Source organism: Dipodomys merriami, unplaced genomic scaffold (genome assembly GCF_024711535.1).
Source record: "Dipodomys merriami isolate MVZ:Mamm:240054 unplaced genomic scaffold, mDipMer1.0.p SCAF_678, whole genome shotgun sequence".
Lineage (NCBI taxonomy): Eukaryota > Metazoa > Chordata > Mammalia > Rodentia > Heteromyidae > Dipodomys > Dipodomys merriami.
In genome coordinates this window covers 49359-77355 of record NW_027206266.1, presented here as the reverse complement: position 1 = coordinate 77355, position 27997 = coordinate 49359, and the positions used below count along the sequence as shown (strand labels likewise).

Genomic DNA, 27997 nt, shown 5'->3' with positions numbered 1-27997 from the left:
GTGAGGGAAATCCATCTACACTTCAGTGAGGTTCTGACTTGGTGTTTCACAAAGTGTTATGAAAGCTCTCCATGAGAAATCTAGCAGCTGCATTTCTAAAAAGTTCTTGTGTGCTTACACTTTCTGATACTGTCAATTCAAGTACTTCTCCTTGGAGTTCCATACTATTCAGTGATGCTGTATTAGCTCCTTGTTTTGCAGACCGGTCTTGGTGATGAAATTTGTGCTTTTCAAAATTGCTCTCCCAATTCCATCCATAAAATGTGGGCAAAAATTATCTGAAAAAAATTGTATCTATTAATAGTGCATATACTTTTATTTTTCATTACAAACATAGAATGTAGTAAAAATTTTCATAGCAATTACTCTGTACTAGGTTGTGGGCAGATTCTAATGTAAGTAATATGCTGTGTTCACATAGAGAATTTGACTATCCAAAGTGTAATATGCCTCTGGTCCTAAAACCAATACCTTACTGATGTGACAAATACAACTTCCTATAAGTACAGAAATTTTCCTTGTATCTTTTTAATATATATTTTTATTGTAAAGATACTGTACTGAGGGGTTACAGTTACATAAGTAAGGTAATGAGTACATTTCTCGTTTTTTCTCTATTGTCGTTCATAGGGCTTGGACTCTGGGCCTGAGTGCTGTCCCTCAGTTCTTCAGCTCAAGGCTAGCACTCTACCACTTGAGCTACAGCGCCACTTCCTGTTTTTTGGTGGTTTATTGGAGATAAGAATTTCTTGGGGGCTGGGAAGGTGGCTCAGTGGTAGAGCGCTTGCCTTGCATGCCTGAGGCATTGGGTTCAATTCCTCAGCACCACATAAGCAAAAAGAAAAAAGCCTGAAGTGGCGCTGTGGCTCAAGTGGTACAGTGCTAGTCTTGAGCTGAAGAGCTGAGGGACAGCGCCCAAGCCCAGAGTTCAGGCCCCACAACTGGACCCCTCCCTCCAAAAAAAAGAATTTCTCACACTTTCCTGCCCAGTCTGGCTTTAAATCAGATCCTCAGATCTCAGCCTCCTGAGTAGCTAGGATTAGAGGCCTGAGCCACCAGCGCCCAGCATGAGTACATTTCTTATTGAGCACCCTCTCCTTTGTTTTTCCCCTACCATCCCTTCTTTTCACACTTCCCCAACTCATCCCTCCACCCCCTCTTTGATAGAGTGTCTTGTGCAGTTCATTATTACAATGGGTCAACCTGTATCCTTTCTTCATATCTTAAATGAAGAAATGCTGGCTTGATTTTTGCTGATTCTACTTATGTAAACACATGTAAAATCACTCACCAAGTCCAAGAGCACATCATTTTTTGTCAGTTGGTATAGTTGTGTTCTACACATTTATTGACAAGTTACAAATTATTCTCAAACTTTAATACATTAAAAATACTTTCTTCTTTTCTTATTTTCTTGGCCAGGAAATCAGCCAGACCTCAGCCAGCATTTCTCTCATAGGACTTTTCAAATGGGTTGGTTAAATGTTGATCTGAGGTCCAGTCTTCTGAGGACTCTTTCATCTGCTTGGGAATTGATGCTGGCTGTTGGAAAAGAGCTCAAGGAAGGATGCCATTTAGAGCCTTATAATTTTATTATTTTTATTGTGAGAATACCGTACAGAGGAGTTACAGTTACATGGGCAACATAACGAGTACATTTCTTATCAAGCATAGTTGTCTCCTCTTTCTTTCCCCTTTCCATGCCTTCCCATCTTCCCACCCACACCTGGTCATCTCCCCACCCACCAAAGTTGTAAAGCTCATTTTTCGACAAAACAACATTGAGATTCCACCTCACCCCAGTTAGAATGGTTATAATAAAGAACTCTAATAACAAAAGATGCTGGAGGGAATGTTGACAGAAGAGTACTTTTGTACATTGTTGGTGGGAGTGTAAACTTGTTTAACCACTTTGGAAAGCAGTATGGAGGTTCTTCAAAAGACTCCACATAGAGCTGCCTTATGACCCAGAAATCCCACTTTTGAGCATTTACCCAAATGATCACAAACAAGACCATACTAAAACTACCAGCACAACTATGTTTATTGCAGCATTATTTACCATAGCTAAGATATGGAACCAACCCAGATGCCCCTCAGCAGATGAATGTATCAAGAAATTGTGGTATATATACACAATGGAATTCTATGCCTCCATCAGAAAGAATGACATTGCCACATTTGTTAGGAAGTGGTAAAACTTAGAAAAAATTATATTAAGTGAAGTAAGCCAGGCCCAAAGAAACATAGGTTCCATGGTTTCCCTTATTTGCAATAACTAGTATATGTCTGAGTCAAGCAGAAAAGGTCAGATAAGTTGATGTTAGGGGAATGAACCCCAAGATAAGTATTCAAATGTATTTTTTGGTTTTTTGACTTTCATGAAATTGTTTCTAACATATTTATAAGATGATTTCTATGTTGCTTTGTATGTTCCTCCCCCACGGTATAACCCCTGCTTTCACTGTATTGATGTAGGTATAATTTTTGGAGGGGAAGGGAAAAAACAAATCGTTTAACTAGGGATATAGGTGGACCCATTGCAACAATGAGATATATAACTTTATTTTTTTACCAGGGCATTTTCCTGCTACTTTGTTGTTGAGAATGTCTATAAGAGCAAGCATTCTGTAGGGAGCTGGGAAACACGATATGTTCTTTACTTACTGAGATTTCTGAGTGACTTGTACTGCATTTTGCAAGTCAAATCTGTCAAAACCTACCAGTTTTAAGAGATAAGAGGAGTGGTAAAAGAACTAATAGAGACAAATACATTTTCAACATATTTTGTTTCAAATATTCCATCTAAGGCATATTCAACAACTAGTGAAACTTGTGTTGGCTGTAAATATGTGTCTTTCTCCATGTGTGCATGTATACATGTGTATATGTATGTGTGAATTTGTGTGTATAGTAACATATGTGTGTACATATATAAGGGCATATGCATACATATATGCATATATAAATAAATATACATATGCAAATATATGTACATATATATAAATCAGTGTTCAGTGATTTAATCAATAGTTCCCAGCACATTGTCATTCTCACAAAGTGTACATGATAAACTGCTCTGAGGAGCTGTGCTCTATGATGGGTATCCTTTGTTCTCACTTGCCCCATTACCTTGTTTTTCATCCCTGTGAACAACTTCGGTCTACTTACCATAGGATAGCTTTGTTTTCATTACATGTAGTTACTTACTGATAATCAAAGAAAAAGGTTGTTTGTAAAAGAAAAAGAACTTTTAAGTCACAAGATAAAATATCTTATCTATCCCAATGATTCCTTTGAGATAAAATTTATAATAGAAGTAAAAGTGAAAAGGAATTCCTAGATCTGTTGTTTTGCCATTTAGAATGGCAAAGAATAATATCACGTCACTCTTAGAATTCTTAAAGAATGCAAGGGAAACTGTTGGTCCCTATCATGTTCCCACAAAACCAGTGGATCCTGAAGGACAAAAGACCAGCAGAAATTCTAAGTAGCAGACATGGAGCATGAAAGAGAAAGACTATGAATGAAAAACAGTGAAAGAGAGAAGTAACATAATACTGAAAGTACATAACAGATAAACAAGAGCTGTATGAGAATATTCATACTGCTATCTTTAGACTCTACATGTACATTTGAAGGTATTTGATGTATGATAATCCATCGGCATAAAATATAAAATGATTTTGATAAAAAATAAAAATGATGAGTCCCTGCCTGGTTTTGGGATGAGGGTTATGATGGCTTCATAGAATGTGTTCGGTAGTGAACTTTCTCTTTCAATTTCATTGAAGAGTTGTAGGAGTATTGGTGTGAGCTCTGCTTTGAAGGCCTTGTAGAATTCCACTGTAAAACCATCTGGTCCTAGACTTTTCTTAGATGGGAGGTCTCTTATTGCTGTTTCTATTTCAGTGCTTGATATGGGCCTGGAACAACTTGGAAAAAATTATATTAAGTGAAGTAAGCCAAGCCCAAAGAAACATAGGTGCCAGGGTTTCCCTCATTTGCAATAGTTAGTATAAGTATGAGTCAAGCATAAAAGGTCAGATAAGGTGATGTTAGGAAAATGAACCCTAAGATATGTATTTAAATGTTTTTTTTCTTTCATGCATTTGTTTCTAACTCATTTATATGATTATTTCTTTGTTGCTTTGTATGTCCCTCCCCCACAGTATAACACCTGCTTTCACTGTATTTGATGTCGGTATAATTTGTGGAGGGGAAGGGGAAAAACAAGTCGTTTAAATAAGGATGCAGATGGACCCATTGCAACAATGAGAAGTACAAGTTGTCATGTCGAAAATGAACTTTACAACTTTGGTGGGGGGTTGGGGGGAGTACTGGGTGAGGGGGGGAGGCTTGGAAGGAATGGGAAGGGGAAACAAAGGAGGAGGCTACAATGCTTGATAAGAAATGTACTCATTATCTTGCCCATGTAATTGTAACCCCTCTGTACAGTTTTTTCACAATAAAAAAATAAAAAATAAATAAAAATAAAAATGACTCAGAAGAAATTATAAGTGCAAATACAATTTTCCCAGAAGAAATTTCTCAGAGATATTTCATGACTTTGAAAAGGATAAAGTGGCTGAAGTTAGTATAAATTTAGAAGTATGACAATTCACAAAAATATAAAAAGATATTCATATATTTCATTATATAACCCAAAGCAGAAAGCAAATGTTGTTTAGATGATTTTTTAAAACACAGTCTTTCAGGAGCTGGGAAGGTGGCTCAATGGTAGAGTGCTTGCCTTGCAATGCATGAGGCCCTGGGTTTGATTTCTCAGCACCACAGAAGTAGAAAAAGACGAAGGCTCAAGTGGTAGCGCTAGCCTTGAGCTGAGGGACAGCACCCAGGCCCCAGAGTTCAAGCCCCATGACCAACAAAATAAAAATCAACAAAACAATGCTGGGTGCCAGCAGCTCACGACTATAATCCTAGCTATGCAGGAGGCTGAGTTCTGAGGATCACAGTTCAAAGCCAGCCTGGGCAGGAAAGTCCGTGAGACTTATCTCTAATAAACCATTAGAAAACCAGAGTGGCGCCATGGCTCAAGGGGTAGAGAGCCAGCCTGGAGCTGAAGAGTGCAGGGACAGCGCTCTGGCCCAGAGTTCAAGCCTCACGACTGACAAAAACAAAAAACACGGGAGGTGAAGGGTAAACAAAGGAGGAGGTTGCAATGCTTGGTAAGAAATGTATGCATTATCCTGCCCATGTAATTGTAACCCCTCTGTACAGTATGTTCTCAAATAAAATAAAATAAAATATTAAAAAAAAAACACAAAAACAGTCTCTCACTTTTGTGGTCTCAACTCTGTAATACCACCACTTAAGATGAGGGCTAAGATTTTGAGTGTGGACATTTTTCATCCCTCCTGATTCAGACTGTACTTGATAATTTTTTTAATAAATATTTTGTTCTTAATTTTCTTCTTTGTAAACTCACATGCACCTATAAAAAATCTTTGGCCATCCCAGTAAGCTTCTCAAAGTACCTCCTGATGACGACTTATAAAAAGTTGTATTATATTACAAAAAGGGAAACAATGCAACAAATAAAGAAAACCGAAAATTAAATATTAATGATTAATAAAATTAAAAAAAACAATTACCAGTGTTTTCAGTATTTGAAGTGTTCTACATATTAGATTTTACTATTTTCTCATATTCCTGTGCATTTAAAACTGGCTAAGATTATGATGTTCAAACAGAGGATTTTGTTTGGGTTTTTATTTTGGGTCCAGTCGTGGGCCTGAACTCTGAGTCTGGGCACTGCCCCTCAGCTCTTCAGCTCAAGGCTAGTTCTCTACCACTTGAGCCACAGCACCACTTCTGGATTGTTTTTTTGCTTATGGGTGCTGAGGAATCGAACCCAGGGCCTCAAGCACGCAAGGCAAGCGCTTTACCACTGAGCCAACTTCCCAGCCCTTTAAAAAGAGTTTTATAGGCTATGAGTAGTCTTTAAAGTTACCCACGAAGATTACTTTTTATGGTTCATCTCATCATTTGTATATGGCTTATATCATCATTTGTTCCTCACTAACATGTAAAGTAAGGAAGCCCTAAAAATTTAACAGAAACTATGTACTTAACAAAGTCTTAACTCTTCACTCTGCTTCTTTACGCAAAGACTTTGCAACTTCTTATTGGTAATGTTTCTATAAACTCTGAAATGTACATAATTAGTACCATATGTCTGCTACCATAAACCTTAAATACTTTATAGAAAAGTTTATGACCTGCCAAACAGTCCTAATTTTGGCATATATAAGCAAATACCCAAAATTAAATACATTTAACACTTTTAACAAACCTTAACACTTGCTGCAGTGTTCATTATGACAGGTGCCTTGTATAGAATAATTGAATTCCTCCTCCTACACATCTCTTGAACAACAAATATCTGGAATTATTTTGTTTTTGACATGCCAATCTTGACTTTCTTCTTAAATGTGTGCTTATGTAAGAAATACATGGTACTAACAGTTTGTTGTATTGCTAAAAAAAAGAAATACATGGTTCTAAAATTTCACAAGAAATCTTTTGAGCTTACTTTTTTTGAATTGTCTAGTTTAAGAAAATCAATTACACTTTACATATAAAAAATGTTCTGTGCTCAATTAGGCAGCAAATATGCTAAAATTGGAACAATACAGAGATTAGCATGGCCCCTGAGCAAGGCTGACACGCAAATTAGTGAAATGTTCCATTTTTGCAACAACAGATGCTGGAGAGTATGTGGCTACAGGGACTCTACTGCATTCTTGGTGGGAGTGTAAACTTGTTCAACCACTTTGGAAAGCAATATGGAGGCTCATCAAAAGACTCCATATAAAGCTCTCCTATGACCCAGCAATCCCACTTTGGGGCATTTACCCAAATGATCACAAACAAGACCATACTAAAACTACCAGCACAACTATGTTTACTGCAGCATTATTTACAATAGCTGATATAGAGCCAACCCTGATGCCCCTCAGTAGATGAATGGATCAAGAAAATATGGGTGTATATACACAATGGAATTCTATGCCTCCATCAGAAAGAATGGTATCGCCCAATTTGTTAGGAATTGGAAAGTCTTGGGAAAAAAATTTATTAAGTGAAGTAAAACAAGTCCAAAGAAACATAGGTCCCATGGTTTCCCTTATTTTCAATAACTAATATATGTCTGTGATAAGCAGAATACATCAAAAGCTATGTGCATATGAGCAGATAAGATGATATTAAGGGAAATGAACCCTAAGATAGGGACACAAGTATTTGTTTACTTTCTTGTTATTGTTTCTAATGTACTTATGATGTGTGATGTGATTTTTTTTGTTTCTGTATATGTTCCTCCCCCACGCTATAACCCCTGTTTTCATTGTATTTGAAGTTGGTAAACCAACATCCTGTGCATACGTTTCTCTAATTTGGCGAGGGGAAGGGAAATACAAAATGGTTAAATAGGGATACAGGTTAACCCATTGTAACAATGAGATGCACAAGACACTCTGTTGAAAAATGAACTTTACAATTTAGGCAGGGGAAGGGGGAGGGGAGTGTATTTGTGGAGGTGGGAGGGAAGGGATGGTGGGAGGAGGGAACAATGCTTGTTAGGAAATGTACTCATTATTTACTCCCAGAAATGTGACACCTCTGTACAGTTTCGGGTTTTTTTGGGTCTGGTTGTGGGGCCTGAACTCTGGCCTGGGCGCTGTCCCTCAGCTCTTCAGCTCAAGGATAGTGCTCTACCACTTGAGCCACAGCACCACTTCCAGCTTTTTCTGCTTATGTGGTGCTGAGGAATCAAACCCAGGGCCACATGCATGCAAGGCAAGCACTCTACCACTGAGCCACTTTCCCAGACCCCCATATTTATTCTTTTGTATGTGAACCACATTTTGAAATGGTCCCTTCATGCTGTGGTTTTGCTTTTCCTTCAATCCCATTCTACTGTCTCTATTGGATCACTCCCCAGTTACCACCTGCAGAGCAAAGCCTCTCCACTGAACCCCAGGCTCTGCAAACTCTGGCCTTCTTTAAGTTCTTTCTCTTTTCTCTGCCAGAATTTCTTCCTGATACTCCTTCCTACTGTCCTGGATACCTTCCTTGTAGATTTCCTCAAGATGCCCATGAGTGATGTGAGGTAGTCCCCAATCATGACTTGCTGTTCGTTACTGGTTACGAATCTTTAGCCACAATGTCTATCTTGAGAGTGCAACTAGGTCTTACCACTTGAAGGCCACTAAAACCACAAGTACCACATGTTCAGAATCTACCCATTATCATCCCCTTTTTAGTCACCTGTTCCTTCCCATTTCATCACAGGCCCACTGTAGGTGTACCGCCCTCCATTTGAAATGTCTCTACCTTCTTCTTTGCTTGTTTAAGCTGATTCAAAGTCCTGCCCTGAGCTCAGCACTTCTTTTCTAAAATGCCTTTCCCTAGTTGACTTCCCTCTCCCTAAACCTGTGTTCATCCCTTGACAGCCTGATGTATGGTCAAAACTATCTAATAACACATTCTAGAAATGTGCCAGTATTAAGGTTTGTACTTAGAGCTTTGAGTCTTTTTCAGCTATTTTGGTCATGGCTGTCATTCTACCATTCAAAACAAGTCTCCACTCTTGCTTTTTGCTGGTTGAGATAAGGCTCTCTTAGATTTGTCTACCTAGGCTAGCTTTAAATCTTATTCCTCAGATATCAACCTGCTGAGTAGCTAGGATTTTGAACATTATCAACATGAGCCACCAGAGCCTAGGTAGTCCTTCTTTTTCCAAACACCATACCTTTAGCTCTAAAGTTGGAAAAAGGACAAGAATTGCTACAGAAGTACTTATTTACCTTGATTTGGGAATATGACTTACCTTAGGCCACTTATAAGTACCAAGTTTTATGTCAGTGTGTCTTCCTAACTCTAGAATCTGTAAATTCCAGATAATCATACCTGTGAAGGCATAATCTCTATTATATTCTTTCTCTTGTTTTTGATCCACTATTGCTTGGAAGAAAATACATGTAAGTCTTAGCGCTTTTCGGTTTCACACCTCTCATCAAATTCCACTTCAAAATAGGTTGCCCCTGGGCTAACAAAGACAGATACTTCATGGCAGTTATTTTCATAGTTATGGGCAGATTTCTTGGTCCATGTATGTAGTACCACAGGCTGTTCCTGCTGCCAGGTCTCAACATCCAGCTAGGCAGACAAATGAGTAGGAGAAAATTCCAGATACTATTACAGAACCAACTGTCACAATAGACTATCAGTGCTGTAGATCACAGGCTTTGACAGCCCTGATGAAATTTTACACAGGCTAAGCTGGTCAATAGAAATCTATCACTCAGCAGAAGTGCATTAGGGTTATACTTTAGGGACTCATGCTTTTATCTTTTAGCAGTGACAGAACTATTTTTAAAAATAAGTACTGGTATGAATTCCACTGGAGAAAAACACTGAATTAAAAGTTTAAAGAGCTCACATTTTTACTTAGGACCTTGGCATGTCTAAGACCACTCTTTTTTCCTCTTAAAAATAAAGGAAGTTTTCTTTTTAGCTCATGATTCTAATCCTAGTTACCCAGGAGGCTGAGATCTGAAGATTGCAGTTTGAAGTCAGCTTTGTCAGGAAAGTCGTATCTGCAATTAAAAGCCAGAAATAGCTCAAGTGGTAGAATGCTAGTCTTGAGAAAAAGGAGCTAAGGAATAGGCCCAGAATTTAAGAACCAATACTGGCAAAGAAACCGATTAGGATTAGATGCTGTGGCTCAAATGGTAGAGCACTGGCTTTGAGCTGAAGAGCTCAGGCACCATGCCCAGGCTCAGTTTAAGCCCCACAACCAACAAAAACATCAGGGTTGGAGGCATGGTTTAGTTGGTTGGTAGTGCACTACCTAATGAGCCAAAGCAACAGGTACTAAGTTTGAGTTCTAGTTTTACACCAAAAAACAAAATGAGAAAATAAAAAAGATCTGCTAAATGTATATGCCCTTTCTACTACCATCAGGCAGTTATGAAACTCAAAAAGATTATGAACAAATGTTATATAATAAAAATTAAGTATGGGAGATAATTCTTTTAAATACCAAACCTTCTTATTTGTCTTTCCATGTATATTTTCTCTTTTAGACTTCATTTTTTTGTGTGTGTGCCTGTCATGGGGATTGAACTCAGGGTCTTGGTGCTGTCCCTGGGCTTTTTCATTCAAGACTAGCACTCCACCAATTGAGCCACATCTCGAGCCTACCCCTCCTCATCTGCCCCCCTCCCCCCAACTGGTTATTTGGAGCTAAGAGTCTCACAGGCTTTCCTGCCTACACTGGCTTCAAATTGAGATCCTCTGATCTCAACCCTGAGTAGTTAGTATTACAGGTATGAGCTACAAGAACCTGGCTAGACAAATCTTTCAGACTTTATTTACATAGATTTTATGTAACTTAATATATTCTAAAATGATTAGATAAGTTATACAGCTTTTCTGCCTCCTTTCTAATGCTAATGACAAATCAAGGTGGTATTTACTATCCTTGTTGGCAAAAATACCAATAAAGCTTCTAGAGGCAATTTATTTGCATATATCTGTAGTCCAGTATGTTTTATTTGGTAGAGTCATATCTCTCTGAAGAGAGGAAGCAATACAGGTTCAGGGCCAACTCAAGTTACCTTGCTCAGTCCTCCTTCAGGGTCATTGCAGAGCTTCTTCAACAGCTTCTTCAACTTTCTCAAGAGAGTACAGTGTGAAAAGTCCAAAGAACAGAAGTCTAGGAGAAAGATGACCTAAAGGAAGATGAAGTACTCAGTATTCACTGCACATGCTGGTATTTCCACCACTCCCTTCCCTGCTTATTGCAAATAGCCACTTCTCCTTACCAGTTGATGAGCTGCCATGGAAAACACTGAATTACACAGTTTTTCTACTACGGTTTTCCACTATTCTGTGACAAAAGGGATTCCAAAATCACTCTCATGCTTGCCAGAAACTGTCTTACATCTATCAAAACATAAAGTAGTTAATATTTTATATGGTAAGAACATCATTTACTACATTATTACCAAGGGCAAAGCTAGGGAGGGCTATAGAAGCTGACTACCAACGCAGGGAGAAGGGAACAGCAGATCACAAAACCATTAAGCATCATCCTAATGAACAATGTCAGTCTAATTTCTTCTGAAAGGGAAAAGCAGTGAAAATTTCAGTAGTTGATATGAGTGATAGTTAAGTTTAAGGTGAGTTTTTGTCTTTGTTGCTTTTCAATGAAGTGGAGATATCACTCTAAGTTATGTCTTTGATCCCAGCACTCAGAAGGCTGAGGAAGAACTGAGAATTCAAGGGCAGCCTGGGTAGACAGCAAGTTCAAGGCCAGCATGGGCTACACAGTGAAAACTTATCTAAAAAGAAGTGGTGATGCCTGTAGTCCTAGCTACTTGGGAGGACTACAGTTTAAGGTCAGCCTAGACAAGAAGTTTAAGAGAACTTATCTTGGGAGACCTCATTTCAACCAATAAAAATCTGAACATATGATTATATAGTTGTAGTTCCAGATATTTGGGGAATACAAATAGGAAAATTGCAGTCCAAGCTGGCCCAGACAGAAATGTAATACTCTATTTGAAAAATAAGTTAAGTAAAAATAGGAGGTGTGGCTGAGTTATACCTGCTTAGCAAGCAAAGCCCTGAATTCAAATACCAGTACTGTGAAAGAGTGAAAGAGAAAGGGAGAGGGAAAGGGAAAAGGAAAAGGGGAAAAGAAAAGGGAAAGGGGAAGGAAAAGGGAAAAATATGAAAAATTGACCAAATGAGTCAGCTCTTAGCCTTCCCTTTCCTTTAGTTTACAATGGGTCCATGAATTAATGTTCTGATCTCCCAAGGCCTAAGTGGCTTGATCCAGAACTCCAAGCATTTTGTCATAATTGCTGAGACCAAATTTGGCAGAAGTAAATAGTCAATTTCTCACCGTCTGTTGGATTTCATACAATTTTCTGTCGATTTACAGGAAACAAGTATCAATATTTTCAGTGATTTATAAAAGTTATAGTTTTTAAAAGCTCCAGACTTTCTTTTGAGGGTGATGATTAACAGAGATGGCAGACTCCCCTGACATGCAATAATATCACTTACGAGTGCTGTATGATTGCAAAGAGAATGACTAGGCAGCAGAATGACCAAATTCTAAATAAAAACACTAATGCTAATGGCTCATAACTGTAATCCTAGCTACTCAGCAGGCTGAGATCTGAGGATCAAAGTTTGAAGCCAGCCCAGGAAGGAAAGTCCATGAAGACTCTATCTGTAGCTAAGAAGCAAAAGGCCAGAAGTAGAACTATGGCTCAAGTGGCAGAGTGCTCATCTTTTTTTTTTTTTTTAAATTTAAAATTTTATTTTATTTTATTTGAGAACATACTGTACAGAGGGGTTACAATTACATGGGCAGGATAATGCATACATTTCTTACCAAGCATTGCAGCCTCCTCCATTGTTTACCCTTCACCTCCCTTCCCAGCCACCCCCCTTCCCCCCACCCAATCATACCCCCCTCCCCCCACCCACACCGACATTGTAAAGCTGGTTTTGACATGACATTTTGTACTTCTCATTGTTGCAACAGGTCCACCCGAATCCTTAAACGACTTGTTTGTCCCCATCTCCTCCACATGTTATACTGACATCAAATATAGTGAAAGCGGGGGTTACACTGTGGGGGAGGGACATACAAAGCAACAAAGAAATAATCTTATAAATGCATTAGAAACACATGAATGAAAGAAACGAAGACATTAAAATACATATTTAAGGGTTCATTTTCCTAACATCACATTATCTGACCTTTTCCGCTTGACTCATACCTATACTAGATATTGCAAATAAGGGAAACCATGGGACCTATGTTTCTTTGGGCCTGGCTTACTTCACTTAATATAATTTTTTCCAAACCTTTCCATTTCCTAACAAATGGGGAAATGTCATTCTTTCTGATGGAGGCATAGAATTCCATCAGAGTGCTCATCTTGAGCAAAAAAGCTAAAGGAAAGTGCCTAGGCCCTAAGTTCAAGCACTAGCACCTTCCCCCCACCGCCCCAAGAAAAGAAAAAAAGGCTAGGCATGGTGGCTCATGCATGGAATCCTATCTACTCAGGAGGCTGAGTTCTATGCCAACTTGACTCTATCTCCAATTAACCAGGAAAAGGGCAGGAAGGGGTGCTGTGGCTCAAGTAGAGCAATAGCCTTAGGCAATAAAGCTCAGCCATAGCACTCAGGCCCTAGGTTCTAGACCCAGAAATGGGTCAAAAAAAACAAAAATAATCTGAACAAGGTGGTGACACAGGCTTGTAACTTCAGCACTTGAGAGGCTGAGACAAGAGAGTCACGAGTTCAGGGCACACCTCAGGTACATAGTGAAATATTGTCTCAACAAAACAAAAACTTCCAAATAACAAAAACAAAAGCGGAAATAACTATAGATCGGAACTGAAATAAGCCATATACATACTTGATGCGTGAGTTATAACTATCTGTTTTCAGGATTGTGTATTGATACTCACATTTTTTCTATAAGGTACACAGCAAGATCTTTGGCTCCAGAGTCTGTGCTCTTCAGTTGCAAATGGCACCGGGAGAACAGGCTACCTTGCACAGACCAGAACAGAGAAAAGACCACAGAGCCAACTTCCCCTGGTGCTCACTGAGCATCAACAGCTCACACTACAAAGAAACAGACAAACAGGAAATGTCCAAATAATGTGTTCCCAGAACTTGGGCAGGAACTATCTCTATAGAAGCAGCTGTCACTGGCAAAGCAAAAACAAAAACCTATGTGTATGGGGCAAATTTATGAAAGAGCATTCAATCCAGAAGTGAACCAAGAAAAATGGTTTTAGGAAAACTTCCCTATTGCTCTGCAGTTTTGTGGAACCTATAAATATTCTTTTTGCTCCACAAGACATCTACTGCACCCCAAGACGCCCACCCTATTGTTCATCTCTTTCTTGTAATGAATCTTCTGTCTCTGAGCCCTTATCCTGAGTCTTCAATCAAATCTCTCGCTAGCAGAGTTGAGGGAGAGTTGAAAAGAAAGTGTGAGTCTGATCAAGGTACATTGCATGAGTTTTATTTTGTTTTGTTTTTGTCAGTCATAGGGCCTGCACTCTGGGCCTGGGTGCTGTTCCTCAGCTCTTCAGCTCAAGGCTAGCTCTCTACTTCTTGTGCCACAATGCCACATCTGGCTTTTTCTGCTTATGTGGTGCTGAGGAATCAAATCCAGGGCCTCATGCATGCAACGCAAGCACTCTACCACTGAGCCACCTTCCCAGCCCCCACATTGTATGAGTATATGGACATGTCAAAATAAATCTACCATGTACCATAAATTGATAATAAAATATGGAAAAAATAAAGATAATCCATCATTGAAGGACAATAGGAAAATCACATTTTCAAGCAATTCATTTGAAAATGAAAATATAAATTCAAACATCAAAAATTGTTATGCTATAGTCATGTGACCTCTTTACTAGGTTTAAACAACAATAACAACAACAAAAACAGCATTGCTAGTGATATCACTGATATTGTGTGACTGGATGCAGTGATCTCACTAAATGTTAGCTCTTCATTTTTGGAAAAGTATGTCTAATTTCAGGCTAAAGAGCAGTATCAAGGTATTTGAAGAACTAGGAGCTACATATTGTTTTTAAATGGTAAATATATATCACTAAAAAGAACAGAAGCATTTATTTGTTCTTTTGGTGGCAGTTCTGGAGCATGAGCTAACGACCTGAGTGCTGTCCCTCAGCTTTTTTGCTTGAGGCTACTACTGCTCTATTACTTGAACCACATCTCTATTTCTGGCATTTCTGGGGAGTGGGGGGGAAAAGATGTGGTTAATTGGAGATAAAAAAATTATTATATTCTGGGCTGGGAAGGTGGCTCAGTGGTAGAGTGCTTGCCTTGCATGCATGAGGCCCTGGGTTCGATTCCTCAGCACCACATAAGCAAAAAGAAAAAAGCGCTAGTCTTCAGTTGAAGAGCTGAGGGACAGCACCCAGGCCCAGAGTTCAGGCCCCACGACCAGATCCAAAAAAAAAAAAATTATTGTATTCTTTCCTGCCCAGACTGGCTTGGATCTCAGCTATCTGATTAGCTGTAATCTAGCACCTGGTGAAACCTTTAATTTTTAAAAAAATTTTTACTTTTGCCAAACCTGGGGCTTGAACTCAGGACCTGGGCACTGTCCCACAGCTTCTTTTGCTCATAGCTAGCACTCTACCACTTGAGCCACACCACCATTTCTGGCTTTTTCTATATATGTGGTAATGAGGAATCAAATCGCAGGCTTCCTGGATGCTAGGCAAGCACTCTAGCACAAAGCCACATTCCCAGCCCAACCTTTAATTTTTAAAAGCGTAATTTACAAAGGATTGAAATTGGACCACTGTGTGGAATCTCTCTATAAGGAGGATGTTTTTAGAAAACATAATATTTTAAGTTAGGAGAATTGACTAAATGACTACAGAATTTATAATTTGTAAATGAAAGAAGTAGCCAAGTAGCTTGTAATCTTCCTACCATTAAAAATGCTTAAAGATGTCTGTTGAAGATGAACCTGTATACTAATGAGCCCAAACTTTATAAATGTCCATTCAATTTGTGTCTGAATTTTTTGTGTGCCTGAAAAAAAAAATTGTGCCTATATATTGGAAGGGAAGATGGGATTTTCTCACTTTTTTATTTTATTTTAAAAACCTACTTGAAAATAATTCATGATCTTTTTGTAACTCTTCGTCATCTTTGTTCTTTGGACTTTCTCTGAAGGGGCATCTAACCTCCAGAGGGTCTGTCACATAAGAATTATGAAGTTGGAACTGGGAAGGTGGCTCAGTGGTAGAGTGCTTGCCTTGCATGCTTGAGGCCCTCAGTTCGATTCCTCAGCACCATATAAGCAAAAAAATCTGGAAGTAGGGTTGAGACTCAAGTGGTAGAGTGCTAGTCTACAGCTGAAGAGCTGAGGGACAGCACCCAGGCCCAGAGTTCAGGCCCTATGAACGACATACAAAAAAAAAATAAAGAAGAAGAAGAAGAAGAATTATAAGTAGCCAGGCATCAGTGGCTCAGGCCTATAATCCTAGATACTGAGGAGGCTGAGATCTGAAGATCGCAATTCAAAGCCAGCCTGGGCAGAAAAGTCATTAGACTCTTATCTCCAATAAATCACCAGAAAACCAGAAGTGGCACTGTGGCTCAAGTGGTAGTGCTCCCCTTGAGCTGAAGATCACAGGAACAGTGCCCAAGCCCAGAGTTCAAGCCCCATGACCAACAAAAAAGAAGAAGAAGAAGAAGAAGAAGAAGAAGAAGAAGAAGAAGAAGAAGAAGAAGAAGAAGAAGAAGAAGAAGAAGAAGAAGAAGAAGAAGAAGAAGAAGAAGAGGAGGAGGAGGAGGAGGAAGAGGAAGAAGAGGAAGAGGAAGAAGAGGAAGAAGAGGAAGAAGAGGAAGAAGAGGAAGAAGAAGAAGAAGAAGAAGAAGAAGAAGAAGAAGAAGAAGAAGAAGAAGAAGAAGAAGAAGAAGAAGAAGAGGAAGAGGAGGAAGAGGAGGAAGAGGAGGAAGAAGAGGAAGAGGAGGAAGAGGAGGAAGAGGAGGAAGAAGAGGAAGAAAGAAGAAGAAGAGGAGGAAGAAGAAGAAGAAGAAGAAGAAGAAGAAGAAGAAGAAGAAGAAGAAGAAGAAGAAGAAGAAGAAGAAGAAGAAGAAGAAGAAGAAGAAGAAGAAGAAGAAGAACTATGAAGTGCCAAATGCTGGTGGCTCACACCTATAACCCTACCTACTCAGGAGGCTGAGATCTGAGAATTGTGGTTCAAAGCCAGCCCAGGCAGGAAAGTCTGTGAGACTCTTATCTCCAATAAACCACCAGAAAACCAGAAGTGGCACTGTGGCTCACATGTTAGAGCGCTAGCCTTGAGTTGAAGAGCTGAGGGACAGCGCCCAAGCCCAGAGTTCAAGCCCCACAACCAACAAAACAAAACAAAACAAAAAACTATGAAATATGCTAATATTAGCACTGTCTGTAATTAATTCCTCTAAACTAGAATCAACCCATATGCCTCTCCAAGTTAAGCAGATAATTACGGTATGTCATAAAGAGACTATTGTGGTACACCAGTGAACACAAATGACAACACATGAATGAAACTCAAAAACATTGTTAAACAAATCAAATATTTCACAGAAGATTGTATGCTATCAAGGTGAAAAAAAAAACCAAGCAATAACCAACACATTGTACAGGGATGACTAGAAAGAAAAACAAGGAACCTGTGAACACACACTGAAGAATGATACTACAGAGTTGTTTTCACTTATTGTCCCTCCATATCTATTCTTTTGTATGTGAACCACATTTTGAAATGGTCCCTTCATGCTGTGGCTTTGCTTTTCCTTCAGTCCCATTCTACTGTCTCTATTGGATCACTCCCCAGTTACCACTTGGAGAGCAAAGCCCCTCCACTGAAACTCAGGCTCTGCAAACTCTGGCCCTCTTTAAGTTCTTTCCCTTTCTCTGCCAGAATTTCTTCCTGATACTCCTTCCTACTGTCCTGGTTACCTTCCTTGTAGATTTGCTCAAGATGCCCATGACTGATGTGAGGCAGTCCCCAATCATGACTTCCTGTTCGTTACTGGTTACAAATCTTTAGCCACAATTTCTTTCTTTCTTTCTTTTTTTTGGGTCTGGTTGTGGGGCTTGAACTCTGGGCCTGGGCGCTATCCCTCAGCTCTGTAGCTCAATTTAGCCACAATTTCTATCTTGAGAGCGCAACTAGGTCTTACCACCTTAAGGTCACTAAAACCATGAATACCTCGTGTTCAGAATCTACCCATTATCATCCCCTTTTTAGTAGCCTGTTCCTTCCCATTTATCACAGGCCCACTGTAGGTGTACCTCCCTCCATTTGAAATGTCTCTCACTTCCTCTTTGCTTGTTTAAGCCTATTCAAAGTCCTTCCCTGAGATCAGCAATTCTTTTCCAAAATGCTTTTCCCTAGTTTCCTTCCCTCTCCCTAGACCAGTGCTCATCCTTTGACAGCCTGAATTATGCACAAAACTATGTAATCACACATTTGTTTGGGTTCCTCTATCATTGTATCCTCTGTACCTAACGTGGGGCCTCACACACAGCAGGCATTGGTAGGCATTGTTGAACTAACAAACATGAGAAAAAAGCTCAGACTAGGTGTAATTTAGACCATTTTTACTTTTTTTTCTCCTAATGTAACTCTGTCTATCTCCCTCCCTATAACCATAAATGCTTGCTTTTACAAGAAGATAATTCAGTGGCTGCAATAATCTCTGGCCTAGAAAGTTTAATTGTATATGCAATTTCCTCTGTATCACAGATGAGAGAAAGGGAAGAAAGGTCAACTACTTGATGTCCCAGTGGTAAGGGATTATGGGAAACTTTCTTGGACAGTCAGTGAGATTTCAGAGTTGAATGGCCCAGTTGAAGAGCCAGGTTTCAGTGTTGTTCCAGCATGATGAGCTCCTGTTTCTATCAACTTGTGAGAACCCTGAAGTTTTCGCCCAGTGGCTTTGACTGAGAATGGTAAGAGCTTGAAGAAGTTTTTAGAGGTTGAAGAATATGCAGGATTTAGATGTGCTACAAGAGAAAGAGAAATTATAGAAAATGGCAGAAATAAAAATGGAGATCAGAATGATCCGTGGTGAACTGGAAAGACAGCACATATCAATGATCTTGTAGTGAGAATTTTAAGGAGGACACAGAGATGGGCAGAATAGTCTAGACATATGAGAGAAAACTGATGTGATGGCAAAAACAATACTACAAAAGTTAAGACTGTAGCCAGGTATGGTAGATCATGCTATAATCGCAGCTGTAGTTCAAGGAACACTCAGAAAAAAGTTCACTACATCTTACCTTAAACGATAGCTTGGGGTGTACCTCTTGCCACTATAGTTACTGGGGAGACCAGGACCAGGAGGATCTCAGTCCAGACCATGCAAAAACTGAGACACTATCCTCAAAATGACAGGAGTAAAAAGGGCTAGGAGGCACAGCTCAGGTGGTAGAGCACTTGCTTAGCAGGAATGAGGCAGTGATTTCAAACCCAGTACCATCAATCCCACCCACCCTCCAAAAAAACCCTACAGTAACTGTCTTATCAAATACTCTTAAAGAAGCATGAGGTAAAGAATGGAGAAGAAAACAGGATGTACCTCTCGAGCAGCCACACAAAGGAGGGTATTCATGACAGCTAGGACTTCACCAGTGTTCATGCCAGCAAGGTCACTTTTCTCAGGTATAAGTAGAAGGCCACCTGGATCTTTATCACTGAAAGGACACAAACTCACACCTGTTTGTAGGAAGAGGCTTTTCCTGGTCAGGTTCAAATAAAGAACACAGAGAGATGTCAGCATCAGTTCTATGAAATAGGGGTCTGGGTCAGGAAGAGAAATGGTAGTTACAACTAGGACTATGCCACGGTCTGTCCATATATCCTTCCAAAAGCACAGACACATAAATTACCTTGATATCAGTGTTCAATATATCTGATATCATGACTGGTAACTCAACAATCCAGGCTAACAATCCCTGTATCTTCAAATGTTCTTCATGCAACACCTCCAGGACCTATCATCATCTTCGTTAACTGATTCTGAAAGCATTTTATACAAATAGCCCTAAATCTGTCATCCAGACCAGATAGTCCATCTTGTAAGCAGATGCTCAGTTCCCTCCCTCCTTCAAGAGTCTGTGCCTCCATTAAGGAACTCTACAGTCCCATCTGCTTTTCTGATGTGACTGTAAGTCTCCATATACTCTCTTCCTGGAATGTTTCTTTCTACACATTACTACTCTGCATTTTCAGTTGTTGTAATGGAAGACTGAGGACCCCAAACTCTTTTGGTTTTAGTTTTTGTCTTTGATATTTAATTAGAGACTGAAGGTCTGAAGAAGTTTTCACTGGGTTCAATACTACCTTGTCTTATAAGGGCCTTGGATTAAGGTTTTGAGAAAAGTATCAGTCTATCACTATTTTAGTCATTCTCATGCCTAGTAGGAACTCGAGAATCTCTCTAAATTCTGGGTAGGAGAAGCACTACTCCAAAAGCACAGAAGGAAGGACTAATTAAAGCAAAATAACTACAGAGGTTAGAATTATTCAATAATCGAAGAGAATCAAACTTACCTAAAATATGTGCACAGTGAATGGAATGTGAGCTGCAGGGACTGCTTATGATCTTTCTCAGTGATATTCTTCTAGAAAGCCAAGAAAAGGACATTTAGAAAATTTACTTCATGACACTCCACAGACATATGGTACCATGAAATAACATCACATACTTGTCCCAAGTATGAGGAGAGCAGATTCAGCAGACCACTTTGTGGCAGTGAACTAAACCCTTGTCCAGTATCAGGAGAGGGAAGAACCTACTACTTAAACAAAACTGGCAGATAAGTTTAGTTTATGCCCAAAAGTAATATCTGCAAGTTTTCCTTCTGGAAGGTTTGACCCAATAGTTGAAGAAGCTGACTTCTAAAAGATATGCACTTTCAGAGGAAGAGACAAAGGCAGGGATAGAGAATTTTTTTGTGAGCTTTCTGTTGCTTAAACAATGTTAAAGATTTCCCTTTATAATGTAGATTTACAGACTATGCTTACAAACATAGGATTCAGGCCTCCAGACAGGGTTAATCAGTTAATTTTGAAGAAACTTACTGTTTTAAAATAAATGTACCAAATAGTTAATGCTGTGCAAGGCATTTGATGGAAGGTTCAAGAAGACCCAACATGAAGGCTGGGAAGGTGGCTCAGTGGGAGTAGAGTGCTTCCCTTGTATGCATGAGGCCCTGGGTTCAATTCCTCAGCACCAATACACAGAAAAAGCTGGAAATGGATGTGGCTCAAGTGGTAGAGCGCTAGCCTTGATCTGAAGAGCTGAGGGACAGTGCCTAGGCCCAGAGTTCAGGACCCACAACCAACAAAAGAAAAAAAAAAAAAAAAAGAAGACCCAACATGACAGAGACAGTAAGGGAGACAGGGGCGTGGGTCACATGAACAGAAGGATGCTGGACAAAGAATGGCTTAGTCAGGTAAAATATTAGTGAAGTTCAATTCATTAGCATAAGAAGGAAAACAAAACCTTCACCATAGCATTCTGAAGGGATGATAAAAACAAAGGACACAGGGTTGGTCTATTAATAGTCACTAGTGTTATTCAAGAAGCCATGTGCCCTCTACTTTTTTGTGTAGGATGAAGTAAAAATTAGTTAATCAGCTACCTGGTGAATGCAAAGAATTGGGACAATATTCCATTTGCTAACAGAGTACTTGTAAATACTTAAAGCACCCTTCTACTCCAGTACTTAGTCTGAGTAACATGACAGTATCTAAAAACTGAGCAATAAAAAAAAAACTGGAGAAACAAAACTTAGTAATATTGTTTTACAGGTATATTTTGAAGTATTGATGAATAAAATGGTCATATACTTTCTCTAAAATAATACTGGGAAGGAGGAAGAAGAGTAGGTGAGGTATATTATAGATGAAACAAGATAAGCTTATCATCATTGAAGGTAAGTAATGAGTACACTTGGGGGTGAGACAACTATCAACTATTTTTTTTTTGGCGGTCATGGGGCCTGAACTCTCGGCCTGGGTGCTGTCCCTCAGCTCTTCAACTCAAGACTAGCATTCTGCCACTTGAGCCACAGTGCCACTTCTGGCTTTTTCTGCTTATGAGGTGCTGAGGAATTGAAACCAGGGCCTCATGCATGCAAGGAAAGCACTCTACCACTGAGCCACCTTCCCAGCCCTCCTCCTCTTTCTTTTTTGTCTGTCATGGGGCTTGAACTCTGGGCCTGGGCACTGTCCCTCTGCTCTTCATCTAAAGGCTAGTGCTCTACCACTTGAGCCACCGTGCCACTTCCAGTTTTGTGGTGGTTTATTGGAGATAAAAGTCTCATGGCCTTTCCTGCCTGGGCTGGCTTTGAACTGCGATCCTCAGATCTCAACCTCCTCAGTAGCTAGGATTACAGGAGTGAGCCGCCAGCGCCTGGCCAACTTTACTTATGCATTTGTTTAAAATTTTCTCATAATTTGTTTGTAGGCAAGTCATAAAGCTGGAGACTAAACTGTGACTTGTGAGACAAAAGCTTATACAATACAGATTGGAAATGAGCACAGGGTCATGTCCTTTGATAGCTATTTTGCACAAAGGTTTTAGAAATCTATCAACAAACATTTGGGAAACTCAAATTGAAATATTCAGAACAAATAAAAAGTAACAAATCTCATCGTAATCGACTTCAGTGAAAGAATCCACACTTTCAGTAAATAATTACCATCACAGTGAAGAGATGGTTCCAACAGGTCTGTCGATCGGGAAAGAATATGGAGAGACATGGAGTGAACCAATGCAGCAGTGGTACACAGTAGAAACCATGTTGAAAATGAACTATACATACAGCTTTTGGGTGGGTACAGAAGGGAAAAACTATGAGAGAACAAAGGACTGTCCAGGAAGAAATGTACTATTATCCATCTTATGAAACAGTACCCCCACCTGTACACCACCTTTATAATAACAACAAAAATGTTTTTAAAGTTTTAGATTTAGGTTTCATATTTAGGTCATAATCAATTTGAGCTATTAGTTATAAAGTATATAAGATCTGGGTCTAGATTTTCTTTTTTTTTTTAATCTTTTGCATATGATTGCCCAGTTGACATTTATTTTATACTGTCTCTTTTTTTCCAATAAATTATCTTTGCTCTTTTCTCAAGAAAGAAACACCTCAATCTTTTTCTTCTAATTTTTATATTTTATAGTCTCATCTTTTGCCCAAGTTAGCCAATACCAAAATTCACTTATTTGCAAATCCCGCACAGCTAGGATGACAGGTATGCACTATGGTGCCCAGATTTTTTTTTAATTTACTTTTATTGGCAAGGTAATATACAGAGGGGTTGCAGATATATAGATATATATGGTAATGAGTACATTTTTGTTGAACATTTTTACCCCCTCCCTCATTTTTCTCCCACTTTCCCTTGGCCCCTTGAATTCCCCGGACCAAGTCTAAAAGTTCATTTCCAACATACTGTCTTTTAAAAAAAAAAAAAAATATATATATATATATATATATATATATATAATATAAAGATACTGTACAGAGGGGTTACAGTAACATGAGAAAAGTAATGATTACCATTCTTATCGAATTGTTATCCCCTTCTTTGATTTTCCCCTACCATTCACCCACTCCCCTGCATGGGGTTGTAAAGTTCATCTTGTATATTTCATTGTTACAATTGGTCAACCTGTATCTCTATTTAAGGATTTTGTTTTTTTCCCTTCGCCTTCCCAAATTAGAAAAATGTATATATAGGATGCTTTTTATTGCTCAAGATGAAATCTTGTCAACTTTATTTTGCCTAGGCTGATCTTCATCTGTGATCCTCCCAATCTCAGCCTTCCCAAGTTTCTAACATTGTAGGCATGAGCCACTGTGACTATTTAAAAGCCCAATTTTTGTACAAATTGCTTTTTATTTAAAAGTTCCTTCGTTAACGGCTTTTCCAAATCTAGTATTTTACTGCATAAAAAGCCTTGAAGATAGTTCTTAATTCTCTTATTGAAGTCTCAGCCTCAGATTGATACTTGAAGTTAAAAAAAATTAAGTGGCCAGATAGCTCTTTGACAGTCTCTTTCACTGCCAGGCAAACACATCTCTTGCACATATGCCTGTGTACTTGCTTCTCAGCCTAAGATGAACTCCTCCACACATCTCAATCAAGTCAAGGATGATGGCTTAACTTCTAGCCCTTTACTCCACACCATCTTTCCTAGTGCATTCAAGGCTGTTTTGAATCTTCTTCCTGTGGGTTCCAACTGCCCCTGAATATCCCTTTATCACAGCCATATTATATCTGTCTCTCCCACTACATTCTCAAGGGACTCCTTGAGAATTATTCCACCTCTGAGGTTCTGTTTTGACTTAGGGCTGGCCTACAATTAGCACAGAGTATACACAATAAGAAGAGGGTAGGAGTAGAACATGCGAGGGTTGTGCTCACTAATGCTTACTTTGGCAACTCGGCACTGCTGCAGTTGGACATCTATTTCATCCCACTCTTCTTCTAGCTCAAACCAGCCAATAGGATCATCTTCTCCAAGGTCTTCAGATGAACAGTAAACCCTGTGTACAGAATGACAATCAAAACAATTTCCTGTTCCTAAGCTTCTCCAGAATCCAGCAAGTAAAGCCACATTTATATAGGAGTTTCCTCATATACAAAGCATGTCAATTAAAAGTGGGACCAGGAATAGCACCCACTACCCACTGGGAACACATGAGGTAGTAGTGATAGAGGTCCTCCCAATTTGTAGCAATCTCATCTATAAAATGAAAGTTAAGAAGAAATTTGCTCTCTATACAGTGGCTTATCTATCTGAAGAACCAGACTTAATGAGACTCTCATGAGAGAGGCAAAATGACCACTATATCTCAAAAGAGCTATGGAAAGGGAGGCCCGGTTTCTTTGACTCATTTTCCACACATCTGTCTGACTAATGTGTGACCAGTGTGGGGTCTGGGCACTCACAAACAGCTGAACGCAGAAGTCTGGGGGTTTTCAGACCCTGGAATTCCAATAAAGGAAATCACTGTTCATAGGCCTTCATGTTATTTTTAGTTCTTAAGAAGTCCTTCTAAGCCAGGCACTGGTGGCTTACACCTATAATCCTTGGAGGCTGTGATTTGAGGACTGCAATTCAAAGCCAGTCCAAGCAGGAAATTCCATGAGATTCCTATCTCCAATTAACCACCAAAAAGCTGGAAAGAGAGCTGTAGCTCAAGTGGTAGGTTAGTAACTTTGAGCAAAACCAGCTCCAAGACAGTGCCCAGATGTTATGTTCATTGAGTTCAAGCTCTAGGACTAGCACCTCCCCCCCCAAAAAAAAGTCCTTCTAGAAAAGTTTTCTACAATGGTGGGCCACTTTTTTGTCAGTCATGGGGCTTAAACTCTGGGCCTGAACACTGTCCTTCAGCTTTTCAGCTCAAGGTTAGCACTCTACCACTTGAGCAACTGGGCCACTTCTGGTTTTCTGAGTGGTTTATTGGAGATAAGAGTCTCATGGACTTTCCTGACTGGGCTGGCTTGGAACTGTGATCCTCAGATCTCAGCTTCTTGAGTAGCTAGTAATACAGACCTGAGCCACCGATGCAAAGTAGGTAGGTAGGGGCTGGGAAGGTGGCTCAGTGGTAGAATGCTTGCCTTGCATGCATGAGGCCATGAGTTCGATTCCTTACCACCACATAAGCAGAAAAAGCCAGAAGTGGTGCTGTGACTCAAGTGGTAGAGTGCTAGCCTTTTGCTGAAGAGATCAGGGATAGTGCACAGGCCCAGAGTTCAGGCTCCACAACTGACAGAAATAAAAAAAAGCAGATTTATGTATCATATTGAACTAATGATTTATATAATGACATATATAAAAATGTAAGCCATCAGGCCAAGGAATGAATAAAGGCACTTTTTGTTACAGAATAGATTGCATGCACAATATTAGGGAAATGATAAAAAGTTGCTGCCATTTACTTAATATCAGTAAAATAACAGGAATAACGTAAAACACAGAGAATCTCCCTGGTGAGGCTGACATTTGTGTATAGTCTTAGATATTCTGAATGTGCATATCTGAGAACTGATGTGTGAAGCAAGGCTGGACAGAAAGTTCATAAGACTCTCATCTCCACTTAACCAGCAATAATCCAGAAACGGAACTGTGGCTCAAGTAGTAGAATGCCAGCTTTGAGTGCAAAATGTCAAAGGAGAGTGCAAGTCCCTTAATGCAAATGCCAGAAATGGCATAAAGAATAAAAATCAAAAGCAAAACATAAAACACATGGAAACACAAAAAGACAAAAGTTATGCAAATTTAAATGCTACATTGAGAGATGGATCACACCAAATACAAGAAATGACATTTAGACATTTTCACTCAATTGAAAAATAAACCAGGATAAGGTGGAATATATACACAATGGAATTTTACTTATCTATTAGAAAGGATGATATTGCATCATTTTAAGGAAATGGTAGGACCTGGTGAAAACTAGATTAAGCCAAGAGAAACTAAGAATGTATGTTTTCTTTCACCTGAGGAAGACAGCATTAATCTATAAATAGACAATAGACAATTGGGTAAACTTGGTGTACATAATTTTAAGAAGTGAAATATGATAGATTCATATTAGAAATTAAATGATATAATTTATTAGAAAAACTTATAGTCCAATAAAATAAACACCAGGAATCGAGTAATCATATGTGGAAGTGAAATCAAGAGCAGAAAGGCAAACTAATGAAAACATAAAAGGTGTAGAAATAGGGGCTGGGAAGGTGGTTCAGTGGTGGAGTACTTGCCTTGCATGCATGAAGCCCTGGGTTCGATTCCTTAGCACCACATAAGCAGAAAAAAAAGAAAGTGGTGCTGTGGCTCAAGAGGTAGAGCAGGTGCCTTGAGCTGAAGAGCTGGGGGATAGCACCTAGGCCCAGAATTCAGCACCATAAATAACAAAAATGTGAAGAAATAGGTATGAAATCAAATTTCCAATTAAACTTAATGATTTTAAATATGCATTTAATTTTACATGTATTTATTGTTTATAACTCTAATCTTTTGGTACCTCTTGCCTTTTGTGCTTTTAGGTTATCTTAAAATCTCTTTGTTGTGTGGACAATGCATGGACCATGATAGTCCTACCTATGCCTCTTGTGTTGCTGAGATTAATGGCATGAGTCACCATGCTTCACTGATTTGTGCAGATTGGGACTTGTAAACTTTTGTCCAGATTATGTCCAAAGTGTGATACTCTTGATCTCTGATTTCTGATAGTGATCATAGATGTGAGCTGGTACATAAGGCCATTCATAATCCTTTATCCCACTTGGAAGACATGAAGTTTAATTTTCCAAATGACATACAAGATGACAAACAGAAAAATAATCCCTTAATTGGGGTAAAGATGAGTTACTAATGTGAAACAAAAATACTTTCTAAAATATCTGACTAGTGTAATTATATTTTCAATCTTACCCTATATTTTAACATAAAAACTATTTTATTATTTATGCCAGTGATTAAACTCAAATTGCAGGCATGCAACTGTGGTTTGCACCTGTAATCCGAGTTACTTGGGGTGCAGAGATGCCAGGATCATGGTTCAAAGCCAGCATGGGCAGGAAAGTCTGTGTGACTCTTATCTCCAAAATTAATCACAGAAAAATACCTGAAGTGTCACTGTGGATCAAGTGTCAAGCCAAAACAGCCTAGAGACATTGACTAGACCCAGAGTTCAAGCCCCAAGACTGGCAAAAAGAGACTATTATTGCTTTAATCATTCATTTGGATCACCTATAGAGAGGGCAGGCTATTGAAGGTCACATCATTAACTGAAGAAGTAGAATTTGAGAGGATCACAATTCAGAATCAGTCTGGGAAGGGAGGTAATAAGATTTCCATATCTCCCTAAAGCCCGGCAGGTTGGAATGCATTTGTGATCCCAGCTACTTGGCTGACCAAGGTAAGAATGAGCTTAGCCTAGTCTCTGTTTTGCCATCAACAAAACTGATAATGTATGAGCAAAGTTAGTAAATGAAAAAGATTGTTGATGTGTCCTTATTTGTAGAATGCCTGTCTAACAAACAAAATATCTAAATTAAAATTAAAAGAGAAAGAAAGAAAGAAAAAAAAAGAGAGAAAGAGAGAAAGAGAGAAAGAAAGAAAGAAAGAAAGAAAGAAAGAAAGAAAGAAAGAAAGAAAGAAAGAAAGAAAGAAAGAAAGAAAGAAAGAAAGGAAAGAAGGAAGGAAGGAAAAGAAAGAAAGGAAGAAGGAAGGAAGGAAGGAAGGAATGGAGATAAGGAAGGTGGGAAGGAGGATAGGAACAAAGGAAAGAAGGAAGGAGGGAAGAAAGGAAGGAAGAAGGGAGAAAGAGAAAGAAAGTGGT

At 39.1% G+C, this 27997-nt stretch overlaps 1 long non-coding RNA gene and 1 other non-coding gene across 2 annotated transcripts; one reads left to right on the top strand and one right to left on the bottom strand.

Annotated features, from left to right (window-relative positions):
- Positions 1 to 129: 129 nt before the first annotated feature.
- LOC138815866 (uncharacterized) lies at positions 130 to 12476 on the bottom strand. Its single transcript, XR_011368503.1, has 3 exons — positions 10854 to 12476; positions 10647 to 10760; positions 130 to 278 (listed from the first exon to the last, which is right to left on the bottom strand). It is a non-coding gene; the product is annotated as an uncharacterized lncRNA (long non-coding RNA).
- Positions 6616 to 6719, top strand: LOC138815871 (U6 spliceosomal RNA). Its single transcript, XR_011368516.1, has one exon. It is a non-coding gene; the product is annotated as a U6 spliceosomal RNA (small nuclear RNA).
- Positions 12477 to 27997: the final 15521 nt, after the last annotated feature.